This window comes from Lissotriton vulgaris, chromosome 1_1, assembly GCF_964263255.1.
Source record: "Lissotriton vulgaris chromosome 1_1, aLisVul1.2, whole genome shotgun sequence".
NCBI lineage: Eukaryota > Metazoa > Chordata > Amphibia > Caudata > Salamandridae > Lissotriton > Lissotriton vulgaris.
Window position 1 is genome coordinate 2127705903 of NC_141685.1, and position 21833 is coordinate 2127727735.

A 21833-nucleotide genomic window follows, 5' to 3' on the forward strand; every position below is an offset into this window, starting at 1 on the left:
CTTGGAGACCCACATAAGAGGCACAAAGAGGTGTGATCTTTCTTCACCTGGCTGTCAGCAGCCACACTGAAGAGTTATCAGGAAGGACAAAAAAGGTTGATCTCAAAAAAGGGCCCTTCTCACTCAAACTGCAGAGATTGCAGTCTCACCCTTCACCTCCATCATCTACCAAATGGCAATGCTCAGGAAGAGTTAACTGCAGCCCCTCTCAACAAAAGGATCAATTCAAAATGTCTAAAGAAGCCTTTTCGCCTCTTTCCCAACTTGATTGGTTAGGTCTCCTCCTCCAGCCACAGGAAAGTCATCAATACACTTCCACTGTCTAGGGAAATAACCTCAGCTCCACCTTGGGCACAGGAACAGGCCAAAGGCTTCCAAACTGGAACCAACAAGACTCTATAAATCTGGTTCACTCATACTCACAATGCATGTTTCATACAAACCACATGTTCGCACATGCATAACATTCACTTGCGATGTTAGCACTAGGAACTGGGTTAGCCCATAAAAGACACATGCCTGTGGTATATTTTATACAAAATTAAACAAGGTTTAAAAAAATTCAAAAAGGTTGTAAAACAAAAAAAGAAGAGTGTCAATGTTTTTAACATAATAATAGTACGGATTGTGTAGATATGTAATTATTTTAGGCCCTGCTGAAGTCCCTATAAGGGAACAAATGCGTAGGATAGGTCTGCCAAAAATTATTGAAAATTACCTTGTAATAAAGAACATTTTGAAAAAATCCCAATGCTCGGAGAATAATTCACAACAGAAGGAAATACTTTGCTTATGAACTTTGGATCTAAAGTGATTACAGCTAGATACAAAAACCATGGACAGATGAATGCAGAAATTAGAAGCCGATATCAGAAGCAGACGTACCCGTGGTAGAAGTATCCCCAACGAACGCGAAGAACGGACATATCCACGTCCAAGCCTCCTACCACTATCCCGAAGTAGGTGAGCGTGTGAAAGAAAGAATACCACGGGGAAACGGCATCCCCCCACATCAGTAGGGGCTATAGCCACCAAATTCTTGTATCCTGAGAACAGTTCCACAGATCCCTATCAAAGGCGACCTTATAAAATCAAGAAATCATTGGGGATCCCATCCCTTTAACAGATGAACCTCCTATATCGTAAGGATCATCCATCTACCAGACATGGCACCCAGTAGAATATGAGAACCACAAAGAGCAAGGGATCTGATCATAACGACCGCAGAAATTCCAACGGTCGAGTCCAAATATCCAGGAACCTATGAGGTCTTAGCTCTATTCTTAAGACAAGGAACCTTATTTTGAAAGGAAAGGACACATGAGGTTAACCCCAACCACTTCAAAACTGTCCTGAGGAAGGTGTGCCATTATCAAAAGGCAGAGACACCGAAACGCGTTGACGCTTTTTCTTGTGCATTATAATTCAAGCCCAGGAAATCTCTGTTATCAGGTCTATGGGTGAAGTAGAGATGTGCTACAATATATAACAAGGGCCTTTGAATCTTGAAATTAGTAACATCTATATATGTGTTTTTTTGTTGGGGTTTGTTTCCAAGTCTAAATGTCATGTGCTTTATTCGAAATTTAACTTAGATAGGATGTGTTGAATCTGTGCTTCGTCTTCTGTATATAACTTTAAACACTGATAAATTGTTTTTTAATATTGTTTTTATTATATTAATAAGTTGTTTCCCTAATGAGCTTCTGAATTTACTATGTAATGAATTGTGTTTTATTTATAAATGCAAATATTTTTTAATAAAAGTCTGTGAACGTTATGAATTAGTTTGTGACCAGTGATTATGAATGAGGTTCAGAATATCTAGTGTGAGTGAGCGAATACTCTTCTCCAGGGATTCTTCTTGACTTTCAGATGAATGAACTAACAGATATTAGAACATTGCAATGTTGGGAGCTCCATTGAAAACAATGGAGTGCTCTGGGCTTATAATGGCTGGTATAAGCCTGGAGCTCCAACATTCCAATGTTTCTTTGGTCACAGCTCTGGCCCTCTCCCTTGTTAAAGGACCTCGCCTTCGGCTTGGGGCCTTTAACGCTGGAGAGGGCCTTTAATAGCCGGTATAGCCCTCTACGGCGGGCTATAAGGCTATATTATGTTGCTCTACTACTAAAAAGTGTTTCCGGTTAGATTACTTCCAATGTACAACTCTGAGAAGCGGAATAGAACAGGTCATGTTTTGCATGTTGTTTTCTATCCTTGTGCAACTAATTCGGGAGATTAACTAAAGAGGGAAAATTAATTTAGGGATAGTCACAACATAAACTTGACCAAGGCAGCTGTCTGTGGCAGATAATCGCACCCTCTCATAAAAAAATACTTATATTTATTCAAGTTGATTGATTACATCATTATTTATTTATTTCAGCCTATACTAGATTATTCTTTTCACTTTAGACATTCAGTGTATATTATGAATATAAATCTGAGCTCAATGCATTTCAGGCTCAACTGGCTCTTTACCAAAAGTGATATCTTCAATTTTAATTGATGTCTAAAAACAAAAGAAAACATTGTCACACGTGCAATCTAAACTTTCCTCTCAGCCGATATCCGACACAAATTCTATTCAGATGTCTATTTTGTATGTTTTCGTTTCAGCACCCTCCACCGTTACTAAATTTCTGCATCTTAAATACCTTTGTAGTTCAGACATGGTTATGTTACGTTTGTGATAGATCTGCTAAACTCTAAATCAAGCACTTGGGGCCAGATGCATCAAGGCAAAAACCGGTCGCAAACGGGCAGATTCTCAGCATCTGCCCCTTTACGACCGGTATTATTGCATTTGGGATGCAAAAATCACAAAATTGTGATTCCTTAAGTGCAATGCAAGATGCCTTTTAAATTAGTGATTTCGCTATTAGGGTCCACTATTTCCAGAAAAATAATGTCAGGTGGAAAATAACAAAAACTTTGAAAAATACACTAAAGTGCGTTTTTGAAAGGTGTAGGTTACACACATGGGGCATGTGTGTGCACAACATGTGTGCACAGATCCATTTCAGGGGTGCAACAGGGTGTCCTTTTGACACCCTTGCTCCCTTGAAATTGCATGCGCAACTTGCGAGTACTTAGTGATACTCGCAAATTGCACATGCAATTTCCCGTTTATTCCTTAATTGAGACTCGCAATTGGTGAGTCGCAATTAAGCAATGTTTAGGAATCACAATTTTTATAGCAATTCCTACATGCATAGGCTGTTGCGAGTCCTTAATTGCGATTTCTTAATAATCTCAATGAAGGAATCGCAAGAGCATGTCTTGATGCATGTGGCCCTAAGTGCTTTATGAGGAATTTGGCGGTCATGGACCACTGTCGCCGGTGAGCCGTCCGCCATATTGCCAGTTTGATTTGATTTGATTTGAAAAAAAATTGTAAAGCGCGGCTAACACCATTAGGTTTCTTGGCGCTGTGCTGGGGCGTGCTAAAAGAAAAAGATGTGAGACAGGATCTAAAGGTATGAGATAGTGAAAAGGTAGGTTTTAAGAAGTGATCTGAAACCAGAGTATGAAGGTGCAAGTCTAAGGGAGAGTGGGAGGGAGTTCCAGAGGGATGGAGCCAGAAAAGAAAACCTCAGGCCCCCGTGTTTTTTCCTCTTGAACCTGGGGACGGATAGCAGGGCCATTTGGGATGAACGTAAGTTGCGGGACGGGGTATAAGAATGGCGAAGGGAGGAAATGAAAGAGGGACCTAAACCAGAGAGAGACTTGAAGATAGTGCAGCCCAACTTAAATTTGCAGCGGGCGGATATCGGCAGCCAGTGAAGACTCTTTAAAAGTGGGCGGACATGCTGATCTTTTGGCTGGTGGAAAATCAGGCGGGCAGCCTGATTTTGTATCAGCTGGAGTCTTCTCTGTTGATACTCAGGGATGCCGACGTACAACGCGTTAGCATAGTCGAGTCGACTGATCACTAACGCCAGGAGTGCTAACGTGAGCGCTTCGGTAGTAAGTAGGCAAGATATTTTCCGGAGTTTCCTGAGTTGGAAGTGGCTGGCGGACACCACTGCACTAATCTGGGGAGTCATAGAGAGGTCATTACTAATAATGACACCTAGACTTTTGGCAGAGTTGACTGGAGAGGGAGGGTTTCCAAGGCTGGCAGGCCAGATGGAAGGTTGCCAGGGGTTGGAGGCTCCCCCGACAAGAATCAGTTCAGTCTTGTCGGGGTTAAGCTTCAGATGGTTTAGGCTCATCCAGTCACTGATAAAGCAGAGTGTGTTTTGGAAAGTAGAGATGGAATCCTCGGAAGAGTCAATATTGAAAATCAATTGAATATCGTCCGCGTAGTTGAACGCAGTAACGCTCAACCTGCGGAGAGCACGGAGTAACGGAACTAAATACAAATTAAAAAGGAGAGGGGATAGTGAGGAGCCCTGGGGGACACCACAGGACAACTCAACCTGAGTGGCGGAGAACTGAGACAGCCTGACAGCTTGTTGTCGTTCCGTCAGGAAGGACTGAACCCAGTCAAGAGCAGTCCCTCGGATGCCGGCCTCTCCGACACGGTCGACCAGGATCCCATGGTCGACCGTGTCGAAGGCGGCCGATAGGTCCAGAAGGACAAGGGCCTGTCGGGTGTTAACATCAGCCCCTCTGCGCAGTTCGTCCAGCACGGAGAGAATGACAGCCTCCGTGGAATGCGCAGGTCTAAACCCTGCCTGTTTAGAATCTAAAACACACGAGTCCTCGATGAAGGAACTGAGTGTGTGGGTAACGTGTGATTCCAAGACTTTGCTGAGGAAAGGAAGAAGGGATATAGGGCGGTAATTGCTCAGAATGGAAGGATCTGCCGAAGGTTTTTTTAAAATGGCAACCACCTCGGCCTGTTTAAAGGAACACGGAACTACCCCGGTGGCCAAAGAGTTGTTAATGAGGGCCAGGGGGGGCTCGGGGCAAGAGATGAAGGCAGCTCGCAGAACCGAGGGAGGGCAGCAATCACGAGGAGAACCAGAGGAAATTTTGTGCAGAAGCGAGGAGAAAATGACCGTCGAGATAGGAGGAATAGCAGTGAGAGTGTGAGAATTGGAGTATTTAGGGGGCTCAGTAGTCAGGGGGTGAACAGGCGAAGTGTGGGCAGCAATACTGGGAGTTGTTGGGAGTGTTGTCTGTACAGACACTGCTGCTGGACAGCCGGCACCCCCAGCACACCGCCACTGCCGGGGTCAGGGGAAGACTACCTCCAAGGGCGGTACAGAGGCTGAACACTCATCCGTATAATGAGTTGGCTTTCCCATGGGCCTACTGAGGCAGTCGGACCACTGCCTAAACAGCGGCAGAGAAGAAGGATTTGGGGTGCATACTCATCCCTTTCTCCAGGTCCCCCCTACACAGGAGCATCTTTACCCTGCAGATACGACCCCGTCTGCAACAAAATACAGGTAAGTGCATTGGTACCACATACCCTTTACCAGTACTGCCCACATACGGGTTGGACTCTGGCAATGGCTAGGAGTTATTTTTCAACATAAATATCATGCATATATGCGCATCCGACACATGTGCAACTGGAATGTACATACATGCATAAATATATATTGAAATACATTGCCTACCACTGCAAGGCTGCCCCAGCCACACCGCCGGCTCCTCAGCAAACTTGTAATATGGCATTCAGATGGCCAAAGGTGCAGTGATTTTCTAGCGGTTGTGGACGTAGTCCTTCGGCGTTCGGACCACCAAACTCATAATGAAGCCCTATGTCTTTCTTCTTTAATACTGAAATATTGTATCCACCACAAAACTCAAATGTGACAGACAGCCTTCTTATTTTTTCTTGCTTATAAGTAGATGAAATTAACTCAGGGAGAGTTTAATCCTTTCCTCGTTGTGAATATCCTGACTTTGGACCTTACCTAACCAAGAAGAAGTAAAGCTGGCATTAAAGAAACCATTCCTACCAAGAAATCAGCTGTTAGATCTGATACTCTTCAGGTAGTGTTTCCCAAAGCTTTTTGGTTTTTCCTCCGAAGTGTTGCTGATTCTCTTATAGTGGCCTTAGGGCTTTGGGCACTTTCCCACTGTAAGTGCAGCATGAAAGTGTATGCAGACGTGTTACAAAGAAACAAGCCCTGAGCTACATATAACATCACATTTACATTTAATAAAAGTTGTGCCATAAATTTCAACATGTTGGTGCGAAAGAGCAGGCTGTGAAGAGATATACAGGTAACGTACATGAAAGGGGCCGCTGGTTTCTTCAGAGAAGGGAACCACCCTTGGCGCATGAATGGTGGACTTTCATGTTCAACATTTATCAGAATGTTTAGCCTATACCTGGTAAGCATAACATGCAATTAGCAGGTGATTCAGATTGGGATAATGAATACAAATATCCTATCTTCTCCTGCAAGCAATCACCCCTATCTGTATAATAAAGAATTGGGTCCTAAGATTGGGCCCAGTATAATGTGTCTCAAGCCAATTACAACTAAACATTTCCTCTCTTGCAGGTACAATTCCTGAGTCTCACTTGAGGTATTTATAGGACACTGGCTCTCTGTGCAGCGTACTAATATGAAGTAGACTATGTCGAGAGTCCTGGTAATCCTCAATGGGTAAGCAGAGGTATAAGTAAATATTACTAATTCTCATTTTGTGGTAGTATGCGGAAGTAGTTAGGATTATCGGAGTGTCGTTTTTAGCATTTGTTGCACTCACAGAGACAATAAATGAGACACACACTCAAGAATAAATCCAACACCAATTTATGAAAATAATATGCATTTTATATAATTTTTAAGATCAAGAACACAGTTTTAAGGTAAGTACTTTCAGAAATACGACTTTGCAAAGTTCGATGAATATATCACTTCTATGCACAATTACAAACCATAGGAAACAATGGGGAAAAGCAGAAAAATGTATAGAATTTCAGGCAATGCTTTCACAAAGTTCACCTTCTCGTTTTAGGTCATTGTTGGGACCAGGTCTAAGGTTTGAGCAGGAGAAGTTTGTGAGCGTCCCGGATCGGCCGAGAGCAAAGTGCTGAGGTCTTGGAAGCTGGAACGCAAAGACGAAGGGGGTATCTTGAAAATGCACTGCATAGACGGACTTACAATTAAGTCAGTTGAGTCTCCTTAGAGAGGGGTGGTCACAAGGGACTAGGGACTACGGGACCAGAGCTGGTTGGTCAGTGCTGGGTTCGGTGAGGCCAGGTGCATAGCAAACAGGTCGGCAGGATGCCGTACGTCTTGAGGTTCTACCAGTCAGTAGCAGGCAGCTTGGATAGGCAATCTTGGGACAGCTGAGCCACTCAGGAAGTGGGTCTCGGATGTCTCAATGTCCATCATTGGGTGCTTGCTTCTGGTGTTTGGCACTGGGGTCCTGTATCCCAGAAATTGGTAAGTTGCAGCTCCAGTAGGTCCTGGTGTCTCCAATCTTGGTGGGGAGACAGATAAACTCAAAGAGAGGGTTTTTGTGGTCAGGGATTTAAAGGTGCTCTGCTTTATGTACACAAAAGTGTTACTATAAGAAACAATCTGTATGGTGTAACTAAGCGAGGGGATACGTCCTATAACCCCTCAATTAAGTGTGGGCAAAAACCTACACAGAACAGAAAGGACCAAGGACCTAGGCACACATAAAAGGTAAATCCATATAGTATAAACTCACATGCAAGTACTACAATATGGTATTCTTCAGACGGAAGGAATAGTCTTCAATGATGTTAGTATATAGTTCAGTCTTTTAATTCCTTGCAAGATTCAACGAACGACGAACAAACCGCCTGACACGTGTTTCACCGCTTTAAGGAGAATTGCTCCGTGACTTCTTCAGGGCTGGGAACGGATACAACGAATACAGGTGATGCAAACACAGGCGCACTACATTAAAGAAGTCTCATAATTGAAACCTGTTAAACATAGGTTCGGTGACTATGGACACATGGAAACTCACACCCCCACGTGGTGGAGAAAAGAAAATCGTATGTGTGGGACATAGGTTACCCAGATGGTGATGGCAAGTGTCAAAACAGGAGGGGGGATGTGTACTCAAACAAGGTAAGCCTTCATCCGTGAGCAGTGAGCGGTTCTGGGTCATGCGTTAATGTAGGGGTAGGGCGCGCCGAATCAAAAAAACAAAAAAGATTTATTTTCATTAAACGCTAAAGGACAAAGTGTAAGGTTCCAATGGTACCTGTACAAAGAAGAAGTGGATCTGGATAATCTGTGAGGGGAAGAGATGAAAAAACACATAGAGGGAAGATAATAAGAAGAGACGTTTTGAAACTCAATATTCTGTGTGTTGATTGGCATAGGACTGATGAGGGGCAGTCAGAGATTTATTTAGATGGATAATAAGAATAGAAAAGAAAAAGGGAAAAGGTAAGAAAAGGGTATGTGATAATAAACTGGAATGGCAGGAAGAAAAGAAGAGACGAAGAAAAAACTGAGAACAAAAACAATCTAGAGCTCACCGCTCAGCCGGTGATACTTCCAACCCGACCAGGCTCTGTCCAGTCAAGGCAAATCGGTATGTCCTAGTGTATCTGGTAATAAAAGGGAAAGGTATGCCGGTAAGGCTCAAAATGTGCTTATAGGCTGGAACAAACATATTCAGTTTGTTTCTAAACAAAATGCAGATGCCAAGAAGAGCATGCACTGTGTACAAATCGCTTACCAGGAGTGCGGTAAACAAAAGGCATCCCGCAAGGGTCGATTGGGTTCGATCACTCAATCAACTAAAAGAAGACATAAAATCAGGATTATAGTCAAGGGTTCGGTGTCCACAAAAAAAGGGGAATTTAGCGAAAAGTGCCCGTCACCGCAAAAACTCCTATTAACCATGAGACATCAGGCCAGTAGGGTTGTACGCCGTGAGGATGTTCGGTAATCCAAAGATGTAACCTGTATTTCTAATGACCGGTTCAGAGGCTCTCAAGTTTGAAAATAGAGTGGTGGTACATCAGTACTGTAGCTGGGTTTAAAAGCCCCATTTCCAAAGTTAAAAAAGTCTGTTAGAAAGAGCCTGAAAACAATCCTACCTTGATTCTGATAAGTCTCAGAGCCCCCACGGCAGATCACTCTGTTCCAGGTGGCGGACAAGTCAGCGTCATACCGGAAGTGAATTTAACCGGTAGGCAGACTTCCCTGACTGCTATTGTGCAGAAAGAGCTGGAGCGCTAACTCCTATAGCTCATTAAAGAGGTGGGCAAATGTAAAAAAAGACTCTTGGTAGTGCTGAAACCCCAAACTGAAAAGAGACTATTCATTATGCAATAGGGAGTAACCCAACCCCGTATTAAAACGCTTTAACTCGGAGAGACTGCGTTTCATGTGACAAGCGGTACTGTGACAAACAGAACAGACTCGTTGTCTCCTTATCCGTACGGTGCACAAAATGATCATAATGTCTCCTCAAAGGAGCAATCACACACAAGTGTGTGCAAAAAGATATACAACAAGAGGTTCTATCCAGGATTGAAAACATTCATTGAAAATGACAAAAAGAGGAAGCACAGTTTAGGGATAGAACGCGGTGACCGTGAGACGAATAACAACGACATGGTCAAAGGCAAAAATTTACAGTACACTGACCCAATTTTAGACATCACGATTTAGCTATGCACTATAATTACAGTTGGTCCAAGACAATCTCAATTCACAGTTTCTAAACAAAATTCCAGATAAAAACATCAATAAAACATTAGAAAAGTTGATAAGAAAATGTTTCTTGTGACACAGAGCGAGGAGAAGAGGCAACATAAGGCCTGTCAGCACCAAAAGAGCATAGTAGATGTGCATAATATGCCAGATGATAGGTAAAGTTACGACTTTCAATCTTCAGAATCTAGTGAAATATGGATAATTCACCCACCCTTTTAAGGTACTTCAAAAGTACACAAACGTTATTGTGTAAGTGGAAATGCACATTTATATTCAATTCAGTGACATTCATCGGGTCTAGTTGAAATGTACTCAAATCATATTACTGTTAAAACAGAGGAGGTACATAAGGGAGATCTGATGAAACTTCTAGCAACTAACAGCACAGTTGTTTTTAGACTAGTCAATGACGATAGGGTAACACGCCAAGACCACTCCTGTTTTGACACTTGCCAACACCATCTGGGTAACCTACGTCCCACACATACGATGTTCTATTCTCCACCACGTGGTGGTGTGGGATTCCATGTGTCCATCGTCACAGAACGTACGTTTAACCGGTTTCAATTGTGAGACTTCTTTAATGTAGTGCGACTGTGTTTGCAAAACCTGTATTCCTTGTATCCGTTCACAGCCCTGAAGAAGTCACGGAGCAATTCTCCTTAACGCGATGAAACACGTGTCGGCTGTTTTGTTCGTCGTTCATTGAATCTTGCAAGGAATTAAAAGACTGAACTATATACTAACATCATTCAAGACCGTTCCTTCCGTCTGAAGAATACCATATTGTAGGACTTGCATATGTGTTTATACTATATGGATTTACCTTTTATGTGTGCCTAGGTCCTTGGTCCCCGGTGGGGAGACAGATCTGACTCGCTGGAGCTGTTGTATTACATTTTGCTTTGTTTCTGCGTTAAGGTGGTCAGGGAGCAGCAAGTCGACAAACTGGACTTCAAGGGATAGGTGCCTGAGGTGTTCAGGGGAGTGATACCTTCACTCTAAGGGAGGTTCTCAGGTATTTCTTGAAGGCTGGAGGTGCGCCAGGGTTCTTGGAGTCCTCTCAGGTTTCAGGACCACTCTGCAGCAGTGATTCAGTCCTGGGAGCAATTGGCAGGGTTTACCACATTTTTCTTCTGCAGAGTCCGCTGCATCTGATGTTCAGGTCTCGGGGTGCTACCTTAATACTGAATTTAGGAATGTTACCATGGGAGACAGGTAGTAGCAAATGGCTACCTACTTTTAGGGCGTCTGCACCCTCTAGTGACCACTTCCTTTGGGAATAGTTACTATCCTAGTCCTGATAGGATGTTTTTTCATTTCCCAAGATGGTGGAATTTCAGGAGAAGGGTTCACATTGCCTGCCCAGCCCTAGTGGTGGTGTGGGGTAAGTTGGGACACTCCTCCTAATTTAATTTATCTGCCTTTCCTCCTGCCAGAATGGAAGCAGGAAAGGGGACTTAGCTTTCCCCACTATCTGGAGGTTCCTGGGCTGGATCTCAAAGGAGGTACCGCCTTTGAAGCTTCCTGCCAAGGAAGGCCATTCTGTCCTGGAGGAGGTGTGAACCACCTCTGTCCAGAGCAGACTTTGTCTCTGTCCTCTGAAACTCGTGTTGACAAGTATCCAGCCCATGTACTATCTATGGCTTCCCTGTGCACGTAGAACATATCAGAATAGACTGCACACAAAGGGGCATATCTGCTCATGCTGAAATGCCCTCACATAGGATATGGGCCTTAGGGCTAAAGGCCTGCAGTAGGGGTGACTTACCTATATCTTATGCAGTGTATGGGTGTCATGGGGTGCCATGTCAACTCTTAGGATCTCTCTGCACCAAGACATGCAGCCTGCAATGGCAGAGAGCCTTGCTGTGGTGAGGGGTCCCCAGGATGGCACAATAAGTGCTGCAGCCCCAGAGGACTATTTTCCGTACCCATGCCATAGGAACCAGGGGTACCATTTACTAGGGCCTTACAGGGGTAACTGAAATTGTGCCAATGGTGGTACATTTTTAGAGCAAGAACACTGTTATTGGGAACCTTATTGACAGGGACCCAGTACACCTAAGTCAAAGTTGCAAAACTTGGACGTCCCTCCAGAGGTGCATCCACTTACCCATGAATATGTTAAGAAGGAACAGGCGGCTGACCAAGGTTATGCACATTAATTTCTCCGTATAAGTAATAAGTCCATAAGCAGTGCACAATATGTCCAGAGTATGCCACACCAATACTCTCCTGCCAAGCAGATCCAAGATATATGTACAACAAGACGGTGCACAGAACAGAGTGCTTCCAAGCTCCGAGATAGTGTTCAAAAAAGGTCTTTATAATTTTTTCAGGTTAAAACTTCAGCCAACGCGTTTCGTTCACATGAACTTCGTCAGGGCTCTAAATGTGTTGTAAACTCCAATAATCCAATAGTCTTGCTCAACCAAAAAGGTAACGCTGGAGGCCATGCGTCGTGACACGAATTCCAATTCGACTTTCAGATGAGCAACCAATTGAGGACCTATATTAAGGTCACCCAGTCTCCATAGATAAGCGAATCTATATTCCGTGAGGAATATAAAGGTCCGAGGGTCCGACTGGTATGTGAGTCACCCGTTTTTACTAATATGGCGGTATAAGTCACCGCAATGTAGATAAAGTGGTAAGGGTCCGACCACAAGTACCGGCTGCCCACACAATTCTTCTGTGTGTCGAGAAAAGTGTAAAAATTCACGGAGTTACCCATGAATATACCTCTTTTTGGTTCCTTTCTCCACTTTTCTTTATAAAGCCAGGTTTGTGGATTCCTCATTTCTGTCAGATTGCTGAATAAATGGAAAACCTATCCCGTAGAGCCTTCAACTGACTTTATGAATTGATTGAGAGGGTGGGCGGCCTGACAGATAATTAATATCTGGGTGAAGGACCCCGTGTCTAAATTGCAGGTGCTGTAATATAGCTAAAAGGTGGCCGAAGTATTCAACTCCGTCGGTGGAACTCACAGAGCTTTTTCAGGTCTGCAAAACTCTGCGAAGTGACGCCAAGCAGAGTTTTTTCGCTTGCGCGCGAGTTACGTTAGCGAGTGAGAAAAATTCTACGCAAGACTTCCTCCCGGCAAGATTTCTTAACGCAGGCTGTCACGGCAGGTCGTGACTGCTCGCATTCAGAAATCTGTTGATCGCGTTGAGGAAGCTGCCACTCGAATAGAATATCTACTTGATGGGCAGAAAGAAGCAGCACCCTCCGGGATGATGCATTGTGCCGTTTGCCCTGATTTTACAGTGCAGAAAAATCTCCCACTGATAAAAATCAGTGTGAGCAGCGCGACTTACCACATTCTACCACTTGCTGAACTCTGCAGAGCAAGATGGATTTTTTCTACACTTTACGGAGTTCCACGGAGCAGACCTCAGCTAACTCCGCCTAGGCCTAATTCTAACCCGTTCAATCACTTGGAATTCTTGTTTGCACATGTTAAATTAGTTGAACTTCGCTCGCAATCTGCCTTTCACCCCCAGTGATCTGGTGTGCATGGTCAAGGAATGTGGTGAGTAATATTTGTGTGGCTAACTGATTCCAAATGCCCAGGGCAATCTAACTAATCTCTAATAAGTACAGGTTAGGTTACAAGGATGGGGTCCCTCCTAAGCAATAGGACATCAAAATCCATATCCTCTCTATCTCTCTGACTGATCATTTTACAACTATCCGAAGACTGTAAACCCGGGACAACTTGATAAGATCAGCATACATCAAGCCCCCTACTTCCTGATGGTGTAATAAGCATATTCTTATTAATACTAGATTTTTTTATGAACTTCAAAATGTTTTTGTGCAAGGTCTACCTTCAGGTGACTTATAACTATTAAAAGGGAAGGTTTACACCTGGTAAAGGTTTATTTTGCCAGGTCGAAATGACAGTTTGAAAATGCACAAACAGTCTGCAAGGGGAGGCCTGAAGACATGTTTTACAGTTCTACTCTAGTGGGTGGCACAATGATTGCTACTGCACATTAAAACATTTAATTTACAGGCCCTAGGTACATACAGTACTATATACTAAGGACTTATAAGAAATGTAAATGCACAAATTAGGAATATCTAAATTTTACTTTGTTTAAACGGAAAGCACATGTACTTTTACTCTTGGTTAGCAGGGGTAAAGTGCACAGAATCCTATGACCAACAAAAACAGGTTAACTATAGGAGGAAAAAAATCGGGGTGATTCCGGTGAAAGCACACATTTCCATCATGGGATTGCCTGACTTCACTCACAGCATGCAGTGGAAGATGTCTTTATCAATGGAGGTAATGGTCGATAGCGTTCATTTTTTCTTAAATAATCTCTCTACATGTCTGTACACGTGCTTAGCATGTTTGTTTGCCTCTTCCAGAAGTCCTCTGCACATATGGGATGAGGTGGCTTCTGTCTTGCTCTCTTCCTGTGTGTAGAGTAATTAATTATCTTTCTCCGGAGATAAAATCCTGATTCCTTGTATTTCCATTTGAAAAGCATGCCTTATGGCATGATAAATGTTGTAAATAGGAGCCTGGAGCCTGGTATCATTTAGGTTGCTTTATTCAAGTCTTCAAGATGTTAAGATAAGATAAGATATATAGAAGACCCACCAGGAGTGACCAGCTTGCCACTCAGCCTGCCTGGTGCCAACTGCCAGTTGTCACCAGGCTAAGCCCCAAACACTCCATGATGTCACCAAAGGCTCTAGTGGTGACATCATGTGAATGACAGTGAAATCCCACAGGCAGAAAAGAGACAGGCTAAATACAACAATCTACCAATACTATATCTGGTTATTGAGTAACTCCAGGTCTATATGGTTCTCACCTTTGTAGTGCCACTCCTGCCAAGTGCTAGAATACATAGCAAGGCAGTATCACCATAGTATGGGATTGACGTCATTACTCCTGCTTGGGAAATGATTCTATCTTTGAAGCTGGAAAGTCGATGCAGCATGCCTCACTGTCATGTGCCCGTCTCCTGCCATATTTCAGTTTATCAGAGTATTCCTTCAAGATCTCTCCTTCATACGTTGATAGGTTCATTATGTCTCCTTTGGTGCGTGTCTTCAGGATTCGAATGTGAGTGTTTAACACTGCAACCTTTTTTCAAGGTCATCAGATATGGACATCAGGGCTTTGGTTTGGTCAGAACAGATTCCTTTCTGCCTCCCTGAAGCCGCCCTTGAGATCTGTCTACTTTTTGTCTGTGAAAGGGTCTGCACAGCTCATGGCCTTCTTCTGCTTTGCCACTGGTGACCCCTTGCCTCTTGCCTATGCTATGTTTTCCGGATGCTAATGGCAGCTTTGATATTGCTGCCTGTGTTGTAGCGAGAACAGTATTGTTACAACCGTGACGTCACTGCTGCCACACTTTATTTACTGAGCAGGGGCTGCCATGAGAAGCCAGGTCCACTATAAGCCTCCACGCCAGGCCCCTTTCCTCGTGACCGCCTCTGTACACAATCTCACTTCTGCTACGTCACGTTGCCACTTGCCAGCCATGTTCCCGCCACTGGTAAAGAAAAAACGCAGAAAGCTCTACTCGGCGAGCAGCACTGCGGCAACACTTGCATACCGCCATTCTACTGGCTTAGCCTTGATCTGGCTCATGGCCCCAACTAAGCCTGAAAGCTGCAGAGAGGGCACTTATAATAAGCTGCCAGGTCATTGTGCTAAAATGATGGGTGCTGATTGATACTCTTAGGCGCCCCTCCAGAGACAACCTGGAGGCACGGCAAGCAAAGAACTAGGAGAGGAGCAGGGTGTCAGCTGCAGAGGGGGCCCGGTGGAAGGTGGCAGCAACAGCTGTAGAGCTGGCAGGAAAGGCGTCACCTGTTTTACTGGCAGTGAAAACTAGGCAACTGCAGAGCTGGCAGAGGGGATACTGGCGTTCCTGCGCTTGTCCTTGGCTTCCCCTTCACTTTCCCTTCACTTGACCAGTTCAGATGACAAAGGGTGAGCCATTTTATATATCCTGGCACCACCTTCTCTTTTGCATATATGTTCTTGGACATATAACAGGCACAAGAGAGAGTAGACTGACACAACACCTTTGGCAACACTCTCCAAAACAAGCATTTGCAATGCAATTGGTCTCGCATTTTTTAGAGTTAGAGTTATTGACGTTGTAATGGAAATGTTTTTTTACTTATAATGTATAACCCCGTCGTTAAAAGCACTTACTTTTTAAATACCTTTTATAAGGCAGAAGTGAAGCCCTCCTTGAGCAGCGATAGTGTCGCTCAGTCGATTTGTAGCGGTCTCCTGTATCCAGAAGTGGTTAGGGAAGGGCCAGGGATCAAACACATGCTAGGGTTTTTGCTGCCTTATAAGCAGTGATGGGCAGGACGGCACAGTGGTGCCAAAGCAGATGAAGCCCCACCATGAGTCCGAAGAAGCAGCGACCTCGTAAGGGTGTTAGAGCTGCCTAATTCCCGCATTTACTAAAGCTAGTGAACCTGGAAATGTGTCAAAATGCTACACCTTCCCCAATGAGGTGTAACGCAGCAAAGTATATTTCTTCCTGTTGCTTCCTCTTCCTATGTGTGATGTATTCTGCTTCACACATTGAAAGAAGAAAATGGCTCAAAGGATTGATTTTGTATAGGAAAGTATCCCTTACTGCAGTAAAACAATCCTCCCTCTATTCCAGGCACCCTTGTACTATAGCGCAAGGGTTTCTGTGTTGTTGCTAGGCTGCACACAGTGCGTTAGTGCAAGGAGAGAGCAGAAATGCTGAAGATCTTTGTAAACATGGAGCATTGCTACTCCCTCGCTGTCACGCAACGCAGCGCAACAACTTTGCTTGCTGCCCTGAGTTTTGTGAACAATTAGAGTCTATGCCCAAATGTAGGTGCAAATGTATTAGCACACATTTTGTACACTCACACAAGTTGCTAATTCATGGTCCTGATGTAAATTGTTCATTACATGCGCTAAATGCATCAATCCATGCAGGATGTATTTGGTGGCTTAGGATGGAAGGACACGTGTGGGCAACTATTTATTCTAAAGAACAATATGGTTCTTAAAATATTAAAAATGGGTTTCTTCTTGTTAGAACTTCGGACTTTAAAAAGCTTATGGGAAAGGGCAGTTAATGCAAACCAGTTGTGTAGATGAACCTATATCCAGTTGGGAAACAGTTGGAACACCATAGTCTAAACCACGCTTGACTTAACCACACATATGCCGTAACCACGCCGTGACAGTGCAGTGCAGCTGCTGGAAGACGGAAGCAGCAAGATGCCACAGTGAGGTAAGTGGAGCTGGTTTTTTTTTAGGGCTGGGATGGGTTGGGGTAGGTTTTAGGGCAGTGGAAGCGGTTGGGGTAGTTTAAGGGACCGCACAGGGGGGTTGGGAGGGGTAGGTTAGTGTAGGTTAGGATGTAGGCTTTTAGGCCTTAGGGCAGAGGGAGTAGGGTGACCAACTGGCATAGGTGCAAATTCAGGACAGTGAGTGCAAAAATTCAGGACAAAAATTCAGGACAGAAGGTCAGAATTCAGGACGAAAATTCCGGAGAAAAGGTACGTTTTGCATACACATCAGAGGAAGTCCCGCAATAGTGCATAACTAAATAGACAACCAACACAAGCACAAGCCAAAATAAGTTTGTTTTAGGTTGAGAGAACCTTGCACTCACTGCATCTGTTGTGTATGCGAGTGAATCATACCTGCGTTTGCATTTTCAAAAAAACAAAAAGTGAAGAAAAAGATCACAGCTGAAGACTTCTCAGATCTTACATTCCCATAGCTGCCAAGGTTTCAGATTGCTTACGCGGGACATTTTCATAATTTCAGTGTAATTAGGAGTGACATTCAATGACTATGAGTGACACTTTCTCAGGAGGAGCAAAATCAAGCAATGAAGACAAGGAAAACATATAAATATCAGAAATTACACCCAGCACCAGAAATGGAAGGGCAGTAGGATGTGTGAGAGGCTCCCGAGTGGAGCCTGAACCACCCTCACAGACGGTGAACTCAACTTTGTGCAGACTGTGACTGAAGTGCAGAGCTCAGCTCAGGCACTTACTTAACTCATCCATTCTCTCATCTGCTTTTACACTCATTTGTCCATCAATACAATCGCTTAATCTATTTATACATCGATCTGTTCATGCTCTTAGTAATCTCTGCATGCACACAGTTATTCCTTGATCCATGTATTCTACTATTCATTCACTAATCTATCCATGTAGCACTCATTCATACATGCACTCACTCATCCATTGACTCAGCCACCATGTCATTCATCTGTGCACTCACCCACGTACCTCATCTCCTCTTGCATTCTTTCATCCACCCACCAATAAACTTGTTCATCTATCTATCCTCACCCATTAATACATTCTTGCAACCATTCACATATCCCCCAAAGAGACTTACATGCAGAAACTCGCCAATCAATGAAAAAAAACACTAAACAAAAAGCTATCACCCATATTTTAGCTTGTTTGAAGTGTTTTACTCACACATCCGCCAAGTTTTCAGTTTTGTTATGAGTAACATTTACATTTCTGCAGCTTGCTTATGTGTGACATTTCAATACATTCTCTGTGACACTTTAAGGGACACTTTATAATGTACGGAATAAAGCAGTTAATTTCTCTTTGGTTCAACGTATTTGCCAGAGAGGGCCTTGAAACAGGTACAGCGCTCACTCACCCACTTCATGCTTCTAACATTGTAGCCCTAAAAGCGTATGATGTCATAAAAACAGCACAAGTCATTCGTGGCAAGACCTCCAAGGACACCCGGCTTACCTTTACCGAGTCCCCTGTGACAGTGCCTTTGCAAGGATCCTATGTCACACAGTCTGTTCTTTTTTTGGAGAGACCTTAGCCCATTCCACATTATTGCTTTACCAACACTTGACATTCTTATCATGCCAAAGACACATTGCGTATTATACTGTAACCCTTTCCATACAGAGATGCCCGTCACACTATAGACGTCTACCATTTTCAAGGACTCATGGCAAACCTCTTCAGAAGCGCCCATTAAAGCACTAACGTTGTTTCCAGCAGGTAATAGTTAAAACCTCAGAGATACTGAAAGGTTTTATTTATTTATTTTATCAGGACATTTCGATTCCCCCTCACCCACACAGGAAAAAAACACTGGACCCGAAATGCGGTCACTGGGCAGAGATGCCCATTATCATTCTGTATGTGATAATTAGGGCAACATACAGAATGATAATGGGCCTGATAGCTGTATGTGCCAGGCCGGGGAGGGGCTGCTGCAGGCCACAGATCACAGCAAGAGCGTGAGCTGCCCCCTGCAGTGAGAGTTACAGGCTGCTTGCAGGGGGGATCGGGGTAGCGTAAGTTAGGTGCAGGGTTTTAGGCTTTAGGGCAGTGGGAGGGGAATGGGTAGTTAGGCTAGTTTTTAGGGCCAGGGAGTTGGGGTAGATTTTAGGGCAGTGGAAGGGGTTGAGGTAGTTCAAGGCATGGTGGAAGGGCAGGGGGGTCAGGGCAGTAGAAGGGTTTTAGGCCTTAGGGAAGTGGGAGGGTAATGGGTAGTTGGGGTAGTTTTTAGTGTTGGGGTCAGGGTAGGTTTTAGGGTAGTGGATGGGGTTTGGGGTAGTTTACTGGACAGCGCAGGGGGCAGGGGTATAGGGGTGGTTGTGGGGAGGCAGGGTAGTGGCGACCGTAGCCACATATACCCCTTTACCATTCATGCCTATACCACAACATTTCTTGGTAAAGGCATGTGTGGAAAAGGAATGCGTAGTTAAGATGCATTTGTGGTTGGGCTGAGTGGTAGACGCACACGTGGTAAAACCATTCATGCTTCTATCATTCAACCTGTCCAATTACGTGTACACATTCCATGATGCTTTGAACAACAAAAAGAAAGTAGAGAAGTTTGCAAATTAACCATTTTATGCTACTATGCACCCGTTCAGCCACATTTTATACTACTCTATAACCATGTGCACCCCTCACAAATTATTTTTATTGGTAATTGAATATTTAATTATGTAATTATTTAGTCATAGCCACCCCGGACGGCTATAAGATCATCCGAAAGGACTGCATCAACCAAACAGGAGGAGGCATCGCCATCGTCCATAAGAACACCATCCGCATCACGACCAGTTCCGATGACAACCTCACAACCGCCGAACACCTTCACTTCCAGATTCACACCAACCCTAAGACCACACTCAGAGGCACCCTCATCTACAGACCACCAGGACCCCGCACACAATTCAGCGAAGACATCACTGACTTCATCAGCCCACACGCCCTCCCCTCCGAAGACTACATTCTACTAGGGGACCTCAACTACCACCTGGAAAAGAACAACGACAGCAACACCACCACCCTTCTGGACAACCTCGCCAATCTTGGACTCAAACAACTGGTAAACACCCCCACTCACTACGCCGGACACACGCTCGACCCAATCTTCTCCTCCAGCAAGCACATCTCCTTCAATCACACCACAGGACTCCATTGGACGGACCACAGCTGCGTCCACTTCAACTACCGAAAGACCACACCCCACCACAAGCCACAACAAATGCCCCGTAGAAACTGGAACAAAATTACCACCGACCAGCTCACCACTTCGCTATACCAAAACCCTCCTACCAAATCATCAGACCCAAATCAAGCAGCCGTCCACCTCACACAATGGATCAACCACAGCCCTGACGAATTAGCACCCTCGAAAACCCATCAAAACAAGCCAGGTAGCAAAAAAGCCCCATGGTTCAATGACGACCTTAAGAACTCCAAAAAGAACTGCCGCACCCTCGAGAAGGCCTGGCGAAAAAACCCAACCACAGACAACATGACCGCCCTCAAGAATGCCACCCGCAAACACCACCAGCTGATCAGATCCACCAAGAAATCAACTTTTAAGGATCGACTCGACAACAACGCCCACAACAGCAAGGAACTCTTCAACATCGTCAAAGAGTTTACCAATCCCAGCGCCGGCACCAACGACATCACTCCCTCTCAAGACCTCTGCGACTCTCTAGCCTTGTTCTTCCACAGCAACATTGCTGACATACATAACAGCTTCGGTGACCAGTCCACCCCCCTTACCTGCAAACCGAAGCCCCCACCACCATCCTTTGCGCCTGGAACCCAATCAGCACTGAAGACACCATCCGCTTGATGAACTCCATCAACTCCGGATCACCAACTGACCCATGTCCCCACCACATCTTCAACAAAGCCGACTCCATCATTGCACCCCATCTCCGGGATATCATCAACTGCTTCCTCAACACCGCTACCTTCCCGGAAAGCTGGAAACATGCCGAACTCAGCGCCCTCCTGAAGAAACCCACAGCAGACCCCACCGAACTTAAGAACTACCGCCCCATTTCGCTCCTCCCATTCCCTGCCAAAGTCATCGAGAAAACCGTCAACAGTCAGCTCGCCGCCTTCCTCGAGTCCAACGGCTCCCTCGACCCTTCACAGTCCGGCTTCTGAGCCAAACACAGCACCGAGACCGCCCTCATCGCAGCCACAGACGACATTCGAACACTACTTGACAACAGAGAAACAGCTGCCCTCATCCTACTGGACCTCTCTGCAGCGTTCGACACAGTCTGTCATAGCACCCTTATACAACGCCTCAACAACGTCGGGATACAAGGAAAAGCATTGGACAGGATCATCTTGTTCCTCGCCGGAAGAACCCAGAGGGTCCGCCTACCCTCTTTCAGATCAGAGGCCACCAAAGTCATCTGCGGCGTACCACAAGGATCATCGCTCAGCCCCACCCTCTTCAACATCTACATGAGCCCCCTCGCATCCATCGCGCGCCAACACAACCTCAACATCATTTCCTACGCAGACGACACCCAGCGGATCCTCTCCCTCACCAAAGACCCAGATACCGCCAAAACCAACCTACACGAAGGAATGAAAGACGTAGCCGAGTGGATGAAGAACAGTCGTCTAAAACTGAACTCAGACAAGACGGAAGTCCTCATCCTAGGATCATCCCCCTCCGCTTGGGACGACTCATGGTGGCCTCCGGCCTTGGGCAGCACACCCAAACCAACAGATCACGCACGCAACCTGGGCTTCATCCTGGACTCCTCCCTCTCGATGACCAGACAAGTCAACGCCATCTCATCATCATGCTTTAACATCCTACGTATGCTCAAAAAGATCTTCCGCTGGATCCCCACCGAAACAAGAAAGACGGTCACC